Source organism: Balaenoptera borealis (assembly GCF_965194805.1).
Source record: "Balaenoptera borealis genome assembly, chromosome: 1".
NCBI classification, from domain to species: Eukaryota; Metazoa; Chordata; class Mammalia; order Artiodactyla; family Balaenopteridae; genus Balaenoptera; species Balaenoptera borealis.
The window spans coordinates 35,871,190-35,891,673 of NC_138860.1; the positions used below are offsets into that span (position 1 = coordinate 35,871,190).

Below are 20,484 nucleotides of genomic sequence, written 5' to 3' on the forward strand. Positions count from 1 at the left end.
ATCTGTGTCAAAGAAAACTGAGGCTATTAGTATAAACTCATTTAACTTCTATCTCTTCTTACCTTTATTTCCTCACAAACTTACCAGTATCCATCCAACTCAAAGGATACAAGTGATTTTTATATACTGTGCAAGGTTTTTTTCTTATTCATATGTCCATGTTTCCCCAGTTCTCTAAATTATTATCTACATCTTCAGGATCTCCTTTATCGGTTCCTTCATTTCAACATATAAAATATGTCCTTCTCATTCTAAAAAATTCTTTTTTGCTAATTATTTTCTCTTTTCATCCAAACTCCTTCAGAGCAGCCTATTCCCACTGTCTTCAATAGCCCCGCCTGGCCCCCACAGGCAGCCCTACACCCTCAATTTATCGCCATCTGGCTTTCTTGTCCACCACTTCACTGAACTGCTCTAAGGTCACTGGGGACCTAACTGCTCAAATCCAATGGATACTTACATTCTCTGAAGGATGACACTGTCATCTACTTCCTCCTTCTTGAAACTCTATCACCTCTCTCCTTCCCAGAATTCTTTCTCTGCTTATTACTTAAACGTTGTCAGTACTCACAATTCTCTGAAATCTCATCCATTTTCATGATTTTAATGACTGCTAAGTGCTGATGACATTCAAATTTTTATCTTTCCATGTCTTCACGTGCAGTTCCAGTTATCTACCAGTTTGTCTCCTGAATTCTACAGGTGCTTTAAAATTCAACATGTCCAGAACTAAAGTCTTTTCCCCAATTCAGTTCTTTATCCCCTATTTCCAAACTCAGTGATACCACCACCCAAACTTAGTCACACAGATGGGGGTACAGCCTCTGCCTCCTACTTCTTCCTTACTTCACAAGATCAAGTCTTACTTGTAATTTCCTAAATAAAATTAGAACTTCTTTCCTCCCTTCATCTATACCTTATTTCAGACTCCTTTCTTCTTGTTATTACCTGGTCTAGAAGTTACCAAATTGCTGTTTGGTGGAACCAGTTGTTAGACACTTCTATTAAAAAAGGACTCTAGAGTCAAATAGCTTTGAGGATGGCTGTGTACCATACGCCTGCTGACGATCCAGAATGAACATTAGCCTACAGCAGCCCCGAGAAGCTGTACAGTAAAGAAAGCTGATTACCTTTACTTAAGCTAGGTTTCCCCTTCTGCCAGCCTACAAACCTTTCAGTAGGGACAGGAGAGGATGTGGCAGCGTGAAAGTCCCACTCGAAAATAAAAAACACTGCTCCTCAGAAGAGTGGGGCATAATTGTCTCCAGGCTTCTTCAAATTCCTCATCCATACTGACGTCATTGGTCTAAAATGCCACCTGAACTTGTCCTTTCCATTCTTAGCTATTTTCTGAGGAAAACAGCTCCACGCCCATGGATGGCTAAGACCCGCTCTCCTCCTCCTCGCTGCCTCCTTTAGGGGCGCTTGCCACTGCCTGGTGACACTGCACTGATGCTCCAGAGCCTGTGCCTGTGGCTCCGTAACACACCCCTCGCACACTCACGGCTCTGGACTTCCGCTGTCTTCTCTGCCTTGAGTGTCCTTGCCCTTCACCAGCTGACTCACCAGTTTTTCACGAGTCCTTTAAGACTTAGCTTAGGGACTGCCTCTTTTGATAACTTTTCTTTGCCTCACAGCTCCCCCTCTTCTTCCACAAACACTGACGAAACGCCCTGAATATGCCCGTCACAGCATGTCACGTGCAGGATGAGACATCTGCTGTGCGTCTTCCCCTCTCACTCCACTGCTAAAGGGCCAACGCTACATCTTGCTCATTGTTTCGCTCCTCTAACACTCAATCCATGACTAACGAACTAACCAGTACTCTAGCAGTCCTCTTAGTAACAATCAGGCAGGACCTTTTAGAAGAAATCTGAAACTCTAGCTTTTCTCTGATCTCACCTTTCAGTCTGATTGAACTAAAGACTTATCTGTGCATGTTTTACCAGGGAGACATAATTTAATCCAGAGATGTGTCATCACATACTCTTACATACTCTGCCATTTAAAAATTCTGCTCAGATGGGGGAAGGAGACAGGTGTGCTTTCTGACAGCCCCACTGTTGTGCACTTCTACTGCTCACTGCTCACTGGCTTCTCTCTCGGTGCCTTCCTTAAACCCTTCTTCTCTTAACAAGGAAACAGGATAACAAAGTAATTAAGAGCCTGGGTTCTGCCTATCTGTGAAACAGAAACATAACCAAGGACATAGAGAATAGACTGGTGGTTGCCAAGGGGGAGGGGGTGGGAGAAGGTTGGATTGGGAGTTTAGGATTAGCAGATGCAAATTGGTGTATATACAGGATGGATAAACAAAAAGGTCCTACATGGGACTTCCCTGGTCGTGCAGTGGTTAAGAATATGCCTGCCAATGCAGGGGACACGGGTTCGAGCCCTGGTCTGGGAAGATCCCACATGCCGCAGAGCAACTAAGCCCGTGTGCCACAACTACTGAGCCTGCGCTCTACAGCCTGTGTGTCACAATTACTGAAGCCCGTGTGCCACAACTACTGAAGTCCATGCACCTAGAGCCCATGCTCCGCAACAAGAGAAGCCGCCACAATGAGAAGCTCGTGCACCGCAAAGAAGAGTAGCCTCTGCTCACCGCAACTAGAGAAAGCCCGCATGTAGCAACAAAGACCCAACGCAGCCAAAAATAAAAAAATAAATAAATACATTTATTTTTTTAAAAGTGGATGTATTTTCAAAAACCCAAAAAGGTCCTACTGTATAGTGCAGGGAACTATATTCAATATCCTGTGATAAACTGTAATGGAAAAGAATATGAAAAAGAATGTATAGAAATGTATAACTGAGTTACTTTCCTGTACAGCAGTAATTAACACAACACTGTAATTCTACTATACGTCACTAGAAAATAAAATTTTAAAAAACTGCCATAAAAATCATCACATAAAGGGGACTTCCCTGGTGGTCCAGTGGTTAAGACTTCACCTTCCAATGGATGGGGTGAGGGTTCGATCCCTGGTCGGAGAGCTAAGATCCCACATGCCTTGCGGCCAAAAAACCATAACATAAAACAGAAGCAATACTGTAACAAATTCGATAAAGACTTTAAAAATAGTCGACATCAAAAAAAACTTTAAAAAAAAATCACAAAAATCAGAAACAAATGAAACATAATAAAGTCCATACATTAAAAAAAAGAGCATGGGTTCTGGTCACATCCCAGGTTATCACTTACTTATAGCTGTGTAATTTTGGGTAACTCACATAATGTCTCCTCATACTCCTCATCCATAAAATGGGGATGGTAATAGTTCCCTACCTCGTAGTGTTGCTGTAATCCATAAACACGGTTAAGTGCCTTGGTAAATGTTTGATGCTCTCTGGTTATTGTGAATTAAAATATGTCAATGGCTCCTGGCCATACGATTTATAATAGGTTGACATTTAACCAAATGGTAAAACTATTCCATTTATTATTCCCATCTCTTTTTACCCCTTACCCTGTTTTGTTGTTTATGTTTTCTCCCACCACAGAGTGTTAGGTCCAGGAGAGCAAAGGCTTTATTTTGTTCACTGCTGAAAGCAATAGCACCTAGAAAAGTACGGTACATATGAAGCCCTCAGTAAACACTAGCTGAATGAATGGTGCAAAGTGTCACAAGGAAAAATACACCAAAACTTTCAATTTAATAAAAAGTATAGATAAATCTTTCTCTAATGGCTTCCAGTCAAGTATTTTAAAACACCATATGCTATAATAAAAACATAAGTCATTTATTAAAATTTGAAGGCAAAAACATAATTTTAAAAGATTTTAAAAGATTTAGACCTATGTTAGGCGTGATGGAGTATGGATGCTTTCTGGAAATTCACAATCAGATCCAAGAGTATCACTTTCAGAATGTTCTAGTAGATTGAGTTTACTTTTAGTTGTCTTTGATGAAACAGTCACTATTCTACTCTCTTTCTTAACAGAAATGTGTTTTTTCGAAACTCACTTCTAATTGGTTCATTAAGCAAAGAATTATTTTGCCCACTTCCTTTGCTTTTCTGCTTTACAGGTGAGTCAGAGCAGGAATGCAGGTCCTTCCCAGGTTGTTTCTTAGCAGAGTATTTTTTGATATATTATTCTTTGGTCATTTTCTCTGAAGAAGACCTGCTATTTCTAGATAATTCCTCTTCTTTTCTTTGACTCCCAGTTCCAGAAATGACGTCTTCTGAAGGAAAACATGTTCTAGCAATGAAATCTTCAAAAGACTCCTGCTGCTGCTCTGTGACTGGGACCCCCAGGTTGTCTTTGGAAGTTTCTAAGGCCTCCTAAGTAGAGACTGGGACATGGAAGGAGTTGAGAGGCAAAGGAATCCCAGCATCACCTGTAATTTTCTGAAACTGGAGGGAAAGACAAAAGACAAGACAAAAATTCAGTGATGAACAAAGCCAACCATTAAACAGTAGAGTTCAAAACTTCAATGTTACTCTGTGATCTTATTATTAACACAGTCAATTGATTATTCAGAAGATTTCAGAGCCAGTTTTTTTCTAATTCTATCTTGCCAAGTGATTCTCAACTTAACCTAGCTATATCCAAGGCTATGTCCGCTACATTTTCAGACTTTGGTGACTGGGGTAATTATTACCCATTTCCTTTCCCTCACTAAAAATGAAACCCTACTCTGTAAGAAAATTAATTTCTTTTCTATCCTCCAGGCATATGTAAACAGTATATAGTTTGTGACCAGACTGTGTTCTCAAGCTGTCAGTTCCCAAGACCAGTCTGAGATTGGCTGAGGTGGGCGAAGGGTGCTCCAAGTAAGGCTAGAGGAAAAGCTGATATGTTTCCCCTCCCATTCCCATGACCAGGTGAGTCACTATAATATCTTACGTATTAGCTATGTCAAGATTACTTATTTTAGAAATTCTATCAGTACGTGTACCTTCATTAGTGTTCCCTCATTGTAAGCTGACTGCATACAAATAGAAACCTAGATAAATTATGAATAGAATAGACATTTATACAATTTAAAATTTGGAATAGTTTCTGTAATGTTTTCTTTCTTCATTAAGGAGAGTTTGCTTTAACTCATAAATTTTCTAAAGAACTTCCAGTTTTCTTATGTACAACAATACAGTATCATGAAATGGGCCCACATTTACTAATCTCAGATTTGGAGAGGACTCCACAGTCTTCTAGCTCCCGAGCATGTGAACTATTAGAGACTGACCATTATTATTTTCTCTCTGACTTGGTCATTTCCTTTTTGCTAATCACTCTTAGAATCATTAAGTGCTGTCCTGTCCACTTACTTGGAGATTTTGCGTTTGTACTGGGGCACTCTGCTTTGATTCTGATTTTTCTTCTTCAAGTGCCTTCTTTTCTTCTTTAGGTGGACTACTAACAGTAGAATTCATCTGGGGACGACCTAGTAAATGAAAATCTGACTGATCTATACCAGCCATTGTGGCCAGCTGCCCAAGCCTGGACCAGAGGAGGAAAGGAGAAAAGACAAAGGTTATTATAATCACATAAGAGCAGTTTAGATTTCCCCAGACCTACAATCATGAAATACTTCTAAAATCTTAAAAGCCAACATCCTACTCCGGACTACAAGCCTCTCTCTCCCCCAAATTCTCAACCCTTTCCAGATTCATCCTCTAGGAGACATCCCACTGTCTCACTAGCAGCTTCAACAAGTACCACACACCTCGTCCACTGCCTGTCACACCTCCATTCCCACACTTCTTTACCACCTTTCCTCCAGTTTCCAAGAATGTGTTTGTTCCTTCCTTCCCAACACCAATTCATTCACTGACAAAACACCACTCCATCAACTAGTAATCTCTACTTCCCTCTTTCAGCAAAATTGCTCCCGGTTGAGAACCACTGACCTATATCTTCCCTGAAGATTAATAATAATTTTTATGTCTAAGACAAAAATAACTTTAATTCAAACTTATCAAACAAGCAAAATAAATGAAAGATAGGAAAATTCTTATCCATTCCCGAATATTTTCAATGAAAACTGCCTTCAATTTAGTCTTTACAAAAAACTATACCTACTAATTACTCTGTCTACAGGTTACTCTTTTATAATGGGCTCCCCACTCTACCAAAGCAGGCTCCCCTATTTGCATTTCTTAAAAAATTTAATTCCTCATTTTAAAACGTCAACTATATTACCTATAATTCCCCTAAATTTGGCTAAATATGGCCACGTAAGTGATGAAAATTGCTCCAGTTCCTCAGCAAACTACCGTTATAGTCGCAAAGAGAAGAACGCCATGAAGAGAAATGAACTAACCCAGCATCTTTAAGGAGATCCAAGAAAGCATGGAACTTCTGAAAAGAATTCTCAGTGCTGCCCAAAACACCTTCATCATCCAGGATCATGCTTGTCAATGAGTGGGCATGAAGGCCTTCAGACAAAGAGAAATTTATATTTTTTAACTGGGCATTTTCATGTTCCAGCTATAAAAGAAGACTGAAAATGCCTGACATGATTTTTCTCATTGTCATCAAAAGTAGTTTTGTCTAGTTTCAAGGAACAAAACTAAAACACTCAAAATGTAATTAATCTGTAATTAACCTAACTCTCCACCAGTAAAGACAAGAGACCATATCACATAATAACCAAAACCCCCAGGCACCCAACAAAGTTTCCTATATAACACTTAGGTGGTATATAAATAAACCAAAGTTACCGTTTTATTAATGATCTTTCACAAAAGATCCCATTTCTAACTGGTTAAATTCATAATGGAGCCTCATTCCACATTAGAAAATTACCTGCTTTAAGTTTCCCTTAAATTAGAAAGTGAATTATAGAATCTGATTTGAACAAAACATATTACAACTCTGATGAATGTTAAGAATTAACTTTAGTGAGCAAAATATCTAATGCTTACGTTTAAAAGTCCTAAATCATACCCAACCCAATTTATTAAATGTACGATCACCAATATTTTCTTTGGCTTCTTGAAAATATTCACTCCCGTGCACTCTTCCCCTTCCGCTCACCACCTATGCACTTAAAACCCCCTATAAGCTCAACTCTAGTATTTCTCAGAAAGGCTGTTATGTTCATGATGCCCCTTTTGCCTTAGATAAGCAGGTGCTCAACATTTATTGAATGAGTGTCCGCCAATCCAGTGGATGCACTTTGAAAAATTTCTCCCTACGCTCAACCTATGATAAAGTATATTTATATAGAACTTTCTAGATTATGCCCTGCTTTCATGCACATTACCTAATGAAATTCTTATAGTATATATTTTTATCTTTCATTGCATTCTTAGAAGTTTTCCAATATCTTAAATTTATTTAAATGATTCACTTTCCTAATTCATTGCCAGGAGAGTCTCATCATGTCTTTTATGCTACTGTATATACAGTATATGCACAAAAAGTGCTTTCTTGAATCAAAGAATCATGAACAGAAAATAAGCTAATGTAATAAGAAAGCACACACACACACACACACACACACACACAAAACGAGATTTTCACATCTTTAAAAACCTGCTTTCTGGAATATAGATCATATGATCACTAAATACCGGTAAATGCAAAAGTCCATATGATACAACCAATTTGCAACATATTACAGTTTTAAAGTTTACAAACTATGTGTGTATGGCTTAAAATCAAATCAAAATAAAACGAAAACACTCTCAAAAGTATAAGAAATTGTTTGCCTCATTGACTCATTTATCAGCCTTAAGTCTTATTACTCTTTCCTCCTTTAACTGCTTTAGGCACTCCTCCAGTTTTTCCTAAACAAACAGAGTAAATATTATAACTAATTCGTAGTATAATATCCAAAAGCCTTTCCAGCTATAGGACTCATCAAGATTTAGGGGGCAGAGCCAGAAGTGAACTCAGGTTTTAGTCTGCTACTGGTAATATCATACCATGCTAGTGAAATGAATTATCAAAATCTATCAAATTAGCATAATAAAGATTTATTTAAATTCCACTTTTTCCAACATAAATTTGTGGCAGCACACCATAAAAGGCATATGCATATAACATAGCAAGTCAGAAATAAATAGTTAAGACCAAGAAAGAAAACTTCTGTTTGTATTTGTGAGTCTCTTTATAGTAGGAAGTCCTATTAATGAACATGCTTAATATACCTGAATTGCATAATTGCAGATTCAAAAGCATTTTTTTAAAAAGTAATCACTTTTAAAGCAATTTACAGTCAAGCACTGTTCCTGGAGTTCCCTGGGCATTAAATAATCCAATCATCAAAACCCTAAGAGGGGGGCTTCCCTGGTGGCGCAGTGGTTGAGAATCCGTCTGCCAGTGCAGGGAACACGGGTTCGAGCCCTGGTCCGGGAAGATCCCACGTGCCGCAGAGCAACCAAGCCCATGCGCCACGACCACTGAGCCTACACTCTAGAGCCCCCGTGTCACAACTACTGAAGCCTGCGTGCCTAGAGCCCGTGCTCCGCAACAAGAGAAACCACCGCAATGAGAAACCCGCACGCCACCACGAAGAGTAGCCCCTGCTCGATGCAACTAGAGAAAGCCCGTGAGCAGTATCAAACACCCAGCGCAGCCAAAAATAAATAAATAAAATAATTTATTAAAAAAAAAAACCTACGAGGAAAGAACAATCACTAACTCCATGTTATTTTACAGATGAGGGAAACGGAGGCAGAGAAGTAGAGTAAGTAGAGCAGCACAGCCGAGGTGACACCACTAAGTAGCAGAGCCACACTGTGGACTCAGGAAGCTGGGTGCCATTCCTGTTCACGGAGGTGGTAGTCTTCCCACTCACCAAGGTCAATCAAATAAAATGAACACTGATAAACTCTCTTAGGAGTTTTAGGAACTAAGACACTTTGGTCCTTGAAGTGGGGACACTGCTTGCAATAGGCTGAATTCTAACAGAGCCCCTAAGACTCCTACTTACTGAAGTACACAAACCTTCCACTTAAACAATCAAACCCTAAATCTGGGTGCTGTAGTGAAGGGATTTTGCAGACGGAATTAAGATTCAAAATCAGTTGATTTTTTAAGATAGGGAGATTATTCTAGGTGGATGTGACCTACTCGGGCACCCCATGAAAAGGACTTGAACTCTTCCTGAATTGAAGTACAAAAGGGACAAGAGGGAGACTCTCCATTGCTGGCTCTGAAGAAGTCCAATGCTGCGGCAGGGAAGGCAAGCGAGAGGCCTCTAGGAGCTGAGACCGTCCCCCGACTGACAGCCAGCAAGGAATTGGGGACCTCTGTCCTGCAACTGCAGAATCTGAATTATGCCAACAAGCCAAAGAAGCTTGGAGGCATTCTTTCCCAGAGCCTCTGGATGCTAACACAGCCAGACTGACATCTTGATTTCAGCTCTGTGACCCACACAAACTATGGTGAACATCCAACGTTTGGGGCTCAATGTTTACACTTAAATTTCACGTGCTTTAACACTCTCAGGAGGGAACCCACATGTTCCCATGTGTATCTGAGCAGGAAACCCAGTCACGCTGTGCCTGGACTTCTGACCTGCAGAACTGTGAGCTAGTCAAATAGGTATTGTTTTCAGTCAGTGAGAGTGTAGTAAAAGAATTAATATTCTACTCAACCTCCAGGTTCATGGACAAAATAAATGATTGTCATTGTTTTGGGCCACTGTTTCGGGGTGGTTTCTTATGCAGCGATAAACAATCAGAATATCTATACTTATGAAAACAGTAAGGTATATTTATACATTTTAACTGCTTTGAACAATCACTTAAAGAATGAGGAACTCTATTATATGCCATCATTGGGAGAGGAACTGGTATCACTTTCTGGAGAGTAGCTTTTGGTACCTAACAACAATCCTACATCAGGAGTTTACCCTAAGAAAATTAAAGATGTGGGCAAAGATTTATCTACCAACATGATGTCATAAGATTGTTTATAACCAAACCCTAGAAGAAAGCTAAGAGCCTCCAAATTGGGATTGGTTTCAATAAAAATAGCTCACCGTATGAAGGAATGCGCTGTGAAGCCACTAAGAAAAGAATGACAAGAGGTCTCAACCAGAGTTAATGAACGGGCTTCAGGAGTTCTACATTCAAAATATATCTGTGCGTTTCTCCTGGGAGATGATGCATAAGCTTAATCAAATTCTCTGATGTAGAAGAGTATTTAGTGACATGGCAAAATATTTTTGATACTTTTTTAAGACAAAAGAGCAGATTAGGTGTGTGTACATGCAGAGGTGGCTTTTATTTCCTTCAATAAGTTGTTCACTGTTTTCAAAGATTTGCTCAATGAACATATATTTTTATATTCAGAACATGTTTAAAAAATTGAGAGTCTAAGAACTTCAAATTCTTTAATGTTTCACTACTAAAGCCAGTCAAGTTTTCAATGGGGAAAAAGGGAAAAAAATTGCAAAATTCCTCTACTTTTAATATAATGGTTTAATCAATCTTCTAAAACTGATTTCAAAGAAATTCTAAACAAATAAGCAAACAAACAAAAAACCCTCACCACAGTCAGAGGAAAGTAGACTAAAATTCCTGACTGGTTCTAAATAGCACATCAAAGTGCAATTACATGAAATAGTTTCTCCCTTTAATGGAGGGAATTAGAACACATTGTGAAATTTTTGTGAAAAAGTGTACCCCTCTCCTACAAAGTATTAATAATTCATGTCCCTTACATGGAAATATGGAACCAAAAAAGTTAGAAAGTAAAATTGCTTGATATTCTATTACTTAAGTAAGACTAATGATAAGGCTTTGGAATAATTTTCCTTCCTGTCATCTGCTCTCCTTCCTCCCTTCTGTACACTGGCTAGGGTGATTTTTCTGGGACAAAGCTCCCATCATATTGGATATCAAATTTTATGTTCAACTTTTCTCCATTTAACATTGAAATCAATCATTTCTCATATAATCAGGGAATTCATAACCTTGATTTTTTTTTTTGTGGGCTACAAAATATTGCACTGAGTGGGTTTACTGGTTAACCATTTTACACATTTAAATTCTTGCCAACTTTTCAATATTATAAGACAAAATAACTGTTTTTATGCATGAAGGCTTTTTTCCATATTGAGACTAACATTCTTACAATAAATGCATAAAAATGAGTTTGAGATCAAAGCAAATGAATATTTTTAAGGCTCTGAGGTACCTATCTCCAAACCGCTTTCCAAAAGATTTCTGAGATTTTATACTGCCATCAGCGATGTATCACTTGGTATATAACCTCTACTATAACTGTTGGCTTACTTCCTCACCTAGAGTGCAAGTTATTTGAAGATAGGGGGTGTATTTTATTAAGTGTTTATCCCCAGCACCTGTGCCTAGCACAACGTAGACGGTCAATAAATAATTGCTTAATAAGGAAAATCCCTGCCAATACAAGATATACGTGTGTGAAAGACAGACTGTGTGTTTTTCTCTAACTGGATAGATGAAAACTTGTCATCTTCTTTAATGTGCAATTTTTTGGCTTATAATTAGTAATTAAATTTCTCTTTTATATTATATTCTAAAAATTCAGATTCTCTGAGGCAAATGGGCCTGGCACTACCCATTAGCTAGATAACCTTGGACAAGTTCTATAACTCTAGGCCTCAACTTCCTCATCTATAAAATGGAGATAAGCTCCCATATCACAGAGCTCTTGTGAGGATTACATGAGTTAAATCACATATGAAATTAGAAGAGTGCTTGGTACACAGCATATGTTTAATTAATGCTGAATGAATGAACATGTGAACGCAAGCAGTAGTGAAGGGCTTAAAATGAAATAGTCTCATCCCACTCCCACATCCAGCACTCAAGAAGCAACCGATTCTGTACACAGGTTTTTAATTGTAAAATACGATATGTGTACTGAGAAGTGCACAGGACAAAACTGTCAATGTGACAAATCAAAAGAGAATACTTACATAACCACTACTCGAATCTGAAAGTACTGATACTTGTCAGCATCTCAAAACCCCCCCATATCGTTTTCTCATCACAAGCTCCTTCCCTCTTCCCGGTTAAACACCATCCTCATTTCTCAACAATCATTTCCTTTAACCTGCATGCATCCCTAACAAAAGAGTTTAGTTTTGTCAACATCTAACTTTATGTAGAGGATCATAGTATATGAAGTCTTTTCTATCTTATTTCTTTCACTCAACATTGGTTTAAAAGATTCATCCACATTGCAGCCTGTAGCTCTAGTTCATTCAATTTTATTGCTTGATAGTTTTCCCACTGTATGAATACACATAATTTATTTAATTTTTGACTCTTAATGGACATTTGGGTTGTTTTCAGTTTGTGCTAATGCAAATCATGGACAGGAATCCTGCTGCACCGGTTATTCTGGTGCATTTACACAGGGCGGGGGTGAGGGCTGCTGGGTCACAGGCTATTTATATACCTTCAGTTGATGGAGAGTGCTAAATGCTTTCCAAAGTAGTTGTGTCGATTTATACTCCAGTATAAGCAGGGTAGAAGATTCCCATAGTACTCCAGGTCTACAATACCTGATACTACCAGACTTTATGTATTTGTCAATCTGATTGGCATGTAGTTTCATTGGTTTTGACTCATTTTTCTCTTATTACTTAATGAAGTCGTATACTTTTCTGTGTTTACTGGCTGTTTGGATTTCCTTTTTTATGAGGTTGACGTCAACTATTGTTATTTTTTATTCTTATTTTTTAAATTATTATTTATTTATTTTTGGCTGTGTTGGGTCTTTGTTGCTGCGTGTAGGCTTTCTCTAGTTGCGGCGAGTGGGGGCTACACTTCATTGCAGTGGCTTCTCTTGTGGAGCACAGGATCTAGGCACGAGGGCTTCAGTAGCTGTGGCACGTGGGCTCAATAGTTGTGGCTCGCAGGCTCTAGAGCGCAGGCTGCGTAGTTGTGGAGCACGGGCTTCACTGCTCCGCGGCATGTGGGATCCTCCTGGACCAGGGCTCGAACCTGTGTCCCCTGCCTCGGCAGGCAGATTCTTAACCACTGAGCCACGAGGGAGGTCCAACTATTGTTATTTTGAATTCTTCTCCATTTCCAAGTAATACTCTTACATGACTATTTTCTGACTAAATTTGAGGCATTATCTGTTCACTTTCTGATTTACTAAGTAAGGGTTTAGTTCCTTTACACTCTTTCCTATGTCCACAATGCTCAGTAAAGTTATGTCATCATTAGTTATTCCACTGCTCATGATCTCTTTGACTTTAGTGATATACTTAAAAACCTACATTGTTGATCCAGTATAAACTCTCTCAACGTCACGCTTTGTAAAATGAGGACATTCATACCATCTTCCCTTTTTTCTACCTCCTGTCTACCTTCCAAACCTAGCTTTTACGTTGTCAAAGTTGAAATTTATATTCTGTTCTATGTGCAGTTAAGTCTTCTGTCATTTGAGAGTCAGTAGGGAGTAAGGTTTAAGAGAACAGGCAGAGAGCCTAAACTCAAAGCCTCGATCCAACCCTAAGTTCCGTACAGCCTGGGCAAGTTCCTTCCCTGTCTTAGCATCCTTTTCTCAAAAGTGGGAATGATATTAGCACCAACCTCATAAGGCTATTCAGAGGATTAAATGAGTAAATATATGCAAAAACACTTAGAGCCTAACATATACTAAGTACATACTAGTACACAATACATTTCAGTACATACCAAGTTAATACTAATACATACTAAGTATAGTTTAGGTTAGTTATTTGTTATTACAGGCAAGTTGACAATAAAAGCTGCAAACCAAGACAGTATTGCCATTTTTACAATTAAATTAATATTGCCCACTGCAGATGTACTGTGTCTCTGTGTATAGACTACACCTCGTTCCATACTGTGTCAGTGTCACTGCCCTTGTGCAGGGTGACCACATACCCCAAGCCGCCTTGGGCTGTTCCAGTTTATACCTGTTGTCCTGATGTTACAGCATTAGAGCGCCTCCTTACACTATTGAAGTGTAAGGAGTTTGGACAAGTTCTGGTTTGGACAACAAATTAGATAGGTGGTCATTACCCCTGTGTGTCACTGAAAACGGGGGCATCTATAGTGTCAAGTTTAAGTGGATTCTTCTCTTCCTCACCAATAGTAGGTGAAAGATCAGCCATAGTTTAGTTTGCTTCATGTTTATGTCAGTATAGCTTTTCTCCTCTGGAGTTCAAGTTCCTTCTCCTCTTCCTCTCCCTCCTCCCTTCCAACAGTGCCTAATACCTAGTAAGTACAATATGCCTCAAGGTGTTTCTAAGCTCTCAAGCACACAATCAATAGAAGCCTCTCCAATCTAGACTAGCTGCTCTCTGCACTGAATTCCATATTACCTTCTTTCTTGGTTTATTGCCTCATTTTGCTGGATTATTTCTATAAATAGCTTAAGGTGTAGCACAGGAGGTAAATTTTTCAAATTTCTTTGTGTACAAAATATCTCATTCAGCCTCCACTTATGACTGATAGTTTGGCTGGATACAAAACCCTAGGGTGAAAATTATGTGCTGGAAAAATTTGGAGGTATCTTTCTAATACCTTCCAGCATCCATGGTGCTGATGACAACTATGATAAAGTCAGATTTTAACTTTTTTTTTTAGGTGACCAGTATTTTTCTCTCTGGAATGCATGTATCCTCTCAGTATTTTATTCTATTTTTCTTTTAATTAATTAATTTATTTATTTTTGGCTGCATTGGGTATTCATTGCTGCGCGGGCTTTCTCTAGTTGCAGTGAACGGGGGCTACTCTTCGTTGCGGTGCTCGGGCTTCTCATTGCAGTGGCTTCTTCTGTTGCAGAGCACAGGCTCTAGGCATGCAGGCTTCAGTGGTTGTGGCATGCGGGCACAGTAGTTGTGGCACATGGGCTTAGTTGTTCCACAGCATGTGGGATCTTCCCGGACCAGGAATGGAACCCATGTCCCCTGCGTTGGCAGGCAGATTCTTAACCACTGTGCCACCAGGGAAGCCCAATGTATTTTATTTTTTCAGTATTTTAAAGTTTCACAATGAAGGGTGCCTAGGTATGAGTCTATTCTTGTTCATCTTGCTCAAAACTTGAGTAACTATTTTCAATCTGAGGCCTGATGTCTACTTTCAGCTGTGGGGAATTTTGTTGCCCTTTGACAGCTTCCCTCCATTTTTTGTCTGGGTCTGGAGTTTCTAATAGTAACATGTTGGATCTCCCAGATGCAGCCTCTCTAACATATTGCTATCACATTTTCCATGTGTTGTTCTTTTTTATATACTGAGAAATTTTTTAAATATCTACTGAATTTATTTCAGCAACCATATTTTCATTTCCAAGACACCTCTCGCTTTCTGACCATTCTCTTTTTAATTAACACTCTAGTCTTATTTTATAGTTGCTAGCTCTTTTTAAACCTCTCTCAGGATACTAATTAGGGTTTTTGCTTAAATTATTTTGTTCCCTAAATTGTCCCCGGTCCTACCAGGATATGTTTTCACTCTTTTTCCCCCTCTCTCATGTTGTAAGCTTTACTTAACTATCAGGCAAATGACAGTTATTTTCTATTTAAGAATGAGCGCAGAAAGCTCCCTGAAGTCAACGATTGATTGGCTTCTTATGCAGGAAGAAGTGGGGAGTGACTGTAATAGGATCCCCCCCAAACACTCTTTTCTAGGGTGTAAAAACTCACACTAGCAGCCCTAGTTCTCCCCAGTTTCACTGTTTTCAAAATGAAACCATCTCATTTCAGGAGCGTGAGGGCGGGGCTGGGAATCCAGTCCTCCAAACACAACCCTTCAATTAGCTCCCCTATTTCAGTCACACTTTTAACTAACTCCACCCTCTCTCCTACATGCGCATCAAAGCATGAAGCTACTTCTGCAGGTGGGGTCAGAATCCTCCTCAGTTGCAGGTGGTCCCTGTGCATATTCTAGGTGATGCTTTTCCTCTGTTCTACTGCTTCAGTTTCACACTCTTCCACTTGTCTTCCGTCTTTCAAAACTATGTTGAAATCTCTCGACTGTTGTTGGCTTATGTACTTAAACACTTTGATACCATCCTTGTAGTGTCTTGTCAAAATGGAGAAGAGCTGCAAGAGTTCTCAGTGCATTATGAATCTGCTATTCTGTGGTCCCAGTGTTTAAAGTTCTTGGTCTTCCCCAGTCTATCACTGCTTTTAGAAATACAATCTCCTGTTCTACTCAAAAAGGAAACGAATACAACACATCTAAAATGACAAGGAATGCAGGTTAGATGCTCTAGGGTCTTGTCGTACTCTGCAATTTACTAAGAGACCACTTACGTGCTACAAATTGTAGGTGCTCATTTATAAAACGAAAGGGGGTAACTCTACATGAACTATAGATTTCTCCTACTGTAACATTTCATAATTTTCTAAGTTTTCTTAAAATTTCTCTATATTATCATTAATTTTAATTAAAAACATAAAAATCTAACATTCTCTTTTGAAAATCAAAGAGTAATTACCATAGTCCTACAATAATGGGATAATTAGTTCTGAAACCTGTCAAGTTTCATGCTTCATACGAAAAGAGAATCATATTAAATAATTTTTAAAAATTAAACATGGACTTTGTAGCACAAAGACAAGGTCCCCCCAAATGGTATTCCCTTATTTACTAGAAATGTTCAGCTCTGCATTAAAGTTGAAATAAAACAAATATATTATTTTTGAGGTGCAAAAGTTTCTTATGAAAATCAATTTTTCTTTTCTGTCCGTACAAACAAAAGTATGGAATCACATTAGGTGCCAGGTTTATGAGGGAATATAACGTAGCTTCTTGATGTTTTTTATTTTAGGAAAGGAGAATATTAACAACAAAACATTGTTCAACCTTACTTTTATTTAAAATGAGGCCATATTTTCCTCTTATAAAAAGAGAGTTCAACTAGAACTGTCAATTTTCTCATTTGTAAAACAAGAGCACTGAATCAGCTGACTATATTCATTCAGAACTCAATTTCTTTGTCTTATGATCACTAAGGTTCTCCCTAAATCGAATATCCTAAGGTTCTAAGGAAAGGAAACTATATTACTAACGACATGTTTTGATTTTTATTCCTTAGAGTTCAAATGTCCACCATTCACCTTGGTCTAAGCTTAAGGAACCATTCAAGGGGATACAATGCAGATGGGAGGAGAAAACAGAACCCTCACTCAAGCTGTGCAGTGTTGCAATCAGGCTTCCATTTGAAAAATAATCTTCTCTATAGCTTTAAACTGATAACTTCGTATCTGCAATGCTTCTTGTTTCAAACTGATTTTCTCTGGCTCTTCCTGAACACTTTCTGAGGAATCTTCGACCTCTTTGATTTCTGAGGAGGAAGGACTCTCTACTGTCACAGTCACAGGAAATTCTGATGGACCTGAGTGTCACAAGAAGAAGATAGGAAACCACAAGTTGTTAAACTGAAGTGCAAAGAAAGAAGACAAGATTGTATAAAAGATAACACAAGCCAGATACCAAATATCCACATATTAGAGGATATTTAACAAAAGTGATCTGAGGTATCATTATTTATAAATGTCTCTCACTGCTCCTTAGTCTAAAACAGGCAATGACTAAGTAAAAGTACAGTAACTTATTTTTGCTATGTTACTGTACAGACCTCTGTTGTACATGGTTAGGATTAGTAATGGGAACTGCCCATGTTATTAAGTTTCTTTCACAGAAGCCAAGTGAAGAGCCAAGGTAAACATTTTTTCTCAGATCAACTTTATACTGCAAATGAAAATTTTATTCTTTACCATCAGACGAAAACAGTCTGGAAGAAAATGTAGCTTTTCGGAGGAAAATACATCAGTAAAGGGACTGATGAATAATCAGAAAGTCAACGTATCTAAGCTGTGAATAACAGACGTTAGAATTTTAAAAAATAAATCACATACACATACACAACTAAAACTGACCCATCAAAAATTTCATCTTCTCATCACCCTTAAGCCAAAACTAGGGTAACAGTAATACAATTCTCCTGTCAAGCGTCACTGCCACTGCAATGTTGTTCCATAGGACATTTCCAAACATTTAAAAACTGACCTGGCCACAACCCCATAAAAGTCTACAGATCATACAGAAGTGTGCTGGGATTATATAACTACGCAGAAGACAAGTCACTAGGACATCATTTTCACAACAAGCAGCAAACCTGCAGCATGGGAAATTCCCAACAGGAGAACGAGGCGCACACCCCTCCCTCTGGGCATGCAAGGGCAGGACTGACACCCAAGGTGCTCTTCTCTCAATCTCAGCAGTGGTGCCTTTCACAGAGCAACTATGCAGTCTCCCAAGACCACTGGGAAGGAGAATCTGATACTGACAGTATTAGCTTGCCATGAGGCCATAAGCGAGGGAATGTGTGTGGCCTTGGTGAGAGAGCAGAGGTTTGGGAGATGTTGCTTTATATTGGCTTTCAGATCAGGAAGTTGTACATATAGCCTGCAAACAACATTTCTTGAAAACATATGAACATTCTTGAGTATGACAGCTCCATGTGAGGGGTCAGAAATGGCAGTCAAGTTCCTTTCACTGGGTAACAGCTGATTTGCGGACTGAAGAACAGGCTTCCTTGTTCACAGACATAACCACAAGGCTGCCAGTTGTGTGCAAAATCCACACAACTACACAGTTGCATTGGGAGAGCGACCAGACAAGTTTTACATGGATTTATTTCAGAGAGGGAAATGCTTCTTGTAAGGCTCTGTCAGTTTAAAAAGCAAAAAGAATGACCACCCACCTTTCCCAATTCGACCCCTACATATCATAAATATGATAGCTATATACCTGCACCTGACTACATACATCACGAGTTTGATGAATGGAAAGCCCCTAAAAGGATATCAACAAAACCAAGTTAGATCTTGATGTAAATACATCACCAGTTAAATCCAGTTAATACAACTATTTAGTATTATGTACAGTATCCATACAGAATTGTGTATAAAAATAAATAAGCTCAAAAGAAGGACCTGGAGGGCTCTGCTACAGAGAAAACTGAACAGAATTCAGCCGACTGGCTTGGTGATAACTCTCTGAACTGCTGAGAGGCCCCTTCAGTTCCTATGTTCAGGATGGTTGAGATTTCAGTCTCACTTCTTTAAATGGTGATATTAATCGTTCTCTAATTTACCACTCTGTGTGACGAGGATGGACCTGAGATTAAGTGTCTCACCAAGAAGATAGGAAACCACAGAGTTGTTAAACTCAAGTGCAAAGACTGGGGATTCAACACTATAGTTTATGCAACAGCAATTCACATTACCATTTGCAAAAAATTAGTTGGTTGTCCAACATGGATTATAAACATCCATTTAACATGAGCTACTGAACAGATACTTTACACAGTAACTCCTTCAAGTACTATTTAAAATCAATTCTCTTTGTTTTCTGAAGCAACTGTTAACCCCCAATTTCATGAATACTACCAAGTAAGTCACTTGAAAATCATCTAGAGCAATCTATTTCACTTAGCAAGCCTAAAGCTATAATTCAACAATTTTATTGACTGTTCTATGACAAAAATTACTATGAACAGCTATCCCTTGGATAAGTAATCAGCTAAAGCTAGTTTGAATCACTAAATCTGATTTACTGAGTTAATAAGCCAGTTGATTTAGAATAGGTCTAATGCAGATTTCTCATCCGTTCTGCATTAAACTACTTCCCATGCCTAAAATGTCTTTTCCCATTCATATATATCCAAATTCCTACTTCTGTGCTGTAGGGCTTGGCTCAACTACACCTGCCTTTAGTGAAACTTTTCTCACCTGCACAATTGGAGATAATTTTAGTCTCCCCATGACTCCCACGGGGTTACCTCTGTTGTGACACTTGAGAAACAACTTGAAACTTCCAGTTACTTTTTGTTTTACTTCCTTAGAGGGCTCATTAGGCAGAAGCCATGTGTGAGTTATCTTTTTTCCTCTATAGAAAGCACCAGAGACCGCCCACGTAATAGAAGTTCCAAAATAAAGAATTCTGAACGACTGAAAAAGACAGGGAATGCAAACACATTACCTGTTGCTTTTTGCACGTTCTGCAGTACGTCATGGCAGGAAACCAGACACACCAAGTGGTAGAGGTTCAGGACCATAACATTCTTTACCAGCAGAGTGTTTCCTTCCATTACTTACAGGTTTCTTTGTGGCCAATCCTATGTTTGACAAAGCACGAAAGAAGGAATCAAGATGCACCAAAGGTCTACAGAGCAACTCTCAAACGTGTACAGTTTGAAAGGAATCAAACAGGCACTGGACAATGATGCCAAGGCCATTAAAAAAAGGATCGTTTTTTAAAAAGGTTTTACATAAGCCAGCATTTTTAAAAAATATAAGTTCTCTACAGTAACAAGTTATTTTAACTAAAACAAAAGTACTGGGATGTGCAGAAATGGAAAAATAAATTTTTAAAAAATCCCAAAGTATGATACATTTTATGTATCATACAGAAACACTCAAGTTTATTGAATCTTAGAACACCTTTGGCATTTCTGAATCTCAAGGATAGCGAAACACAGGTACACCCATGACTTCTGCCAAACAGAATCTTCAGAATTAGACCAAAATTTCAATTTAAGAT

At 38.7% G+C, this 20,484-nt stretch overlaps 1 pseudogene across 1 annotated transcript in view; it reads right to left on the reverse strand.

The window, feature by feature from the left end:
* Window positions 1-3,720: 3,720 nt before the first annotated feature.
* LOC309606333 (centrosomal protein of 78 kDa-like) overlaps window positions 3,721-20,484 on the reverse strand; it is a 50,313-nt pseudogene continuing 33,549 nt past the window's right edge. Inside the window, exons 10-16 of the transcript XR_014249560.1 lie at window positions 19,924-20,059; window positions 18,691-18,735; window positions 17,142-17,270; window positions 7,663-7,740; window positions 6,270-6,436; window positions 5,275-5,446; window positions 3,721-4,359 (exon numbers count right to left, since the gene is read on the reverse strand). The product of XR_014249560.1 is annotated as a centrosomal protein of 78 kDa-like (transcript). The remainder of the gene's footprint in view (window positions 4,360-5,274; window positions 5,447-6,269; window positions 6,437-7,662; window positions 7,741-17,141; window positions 17,271-18,690; window positions 18,736-19,923; window positions 20,060-20,484) is intronic.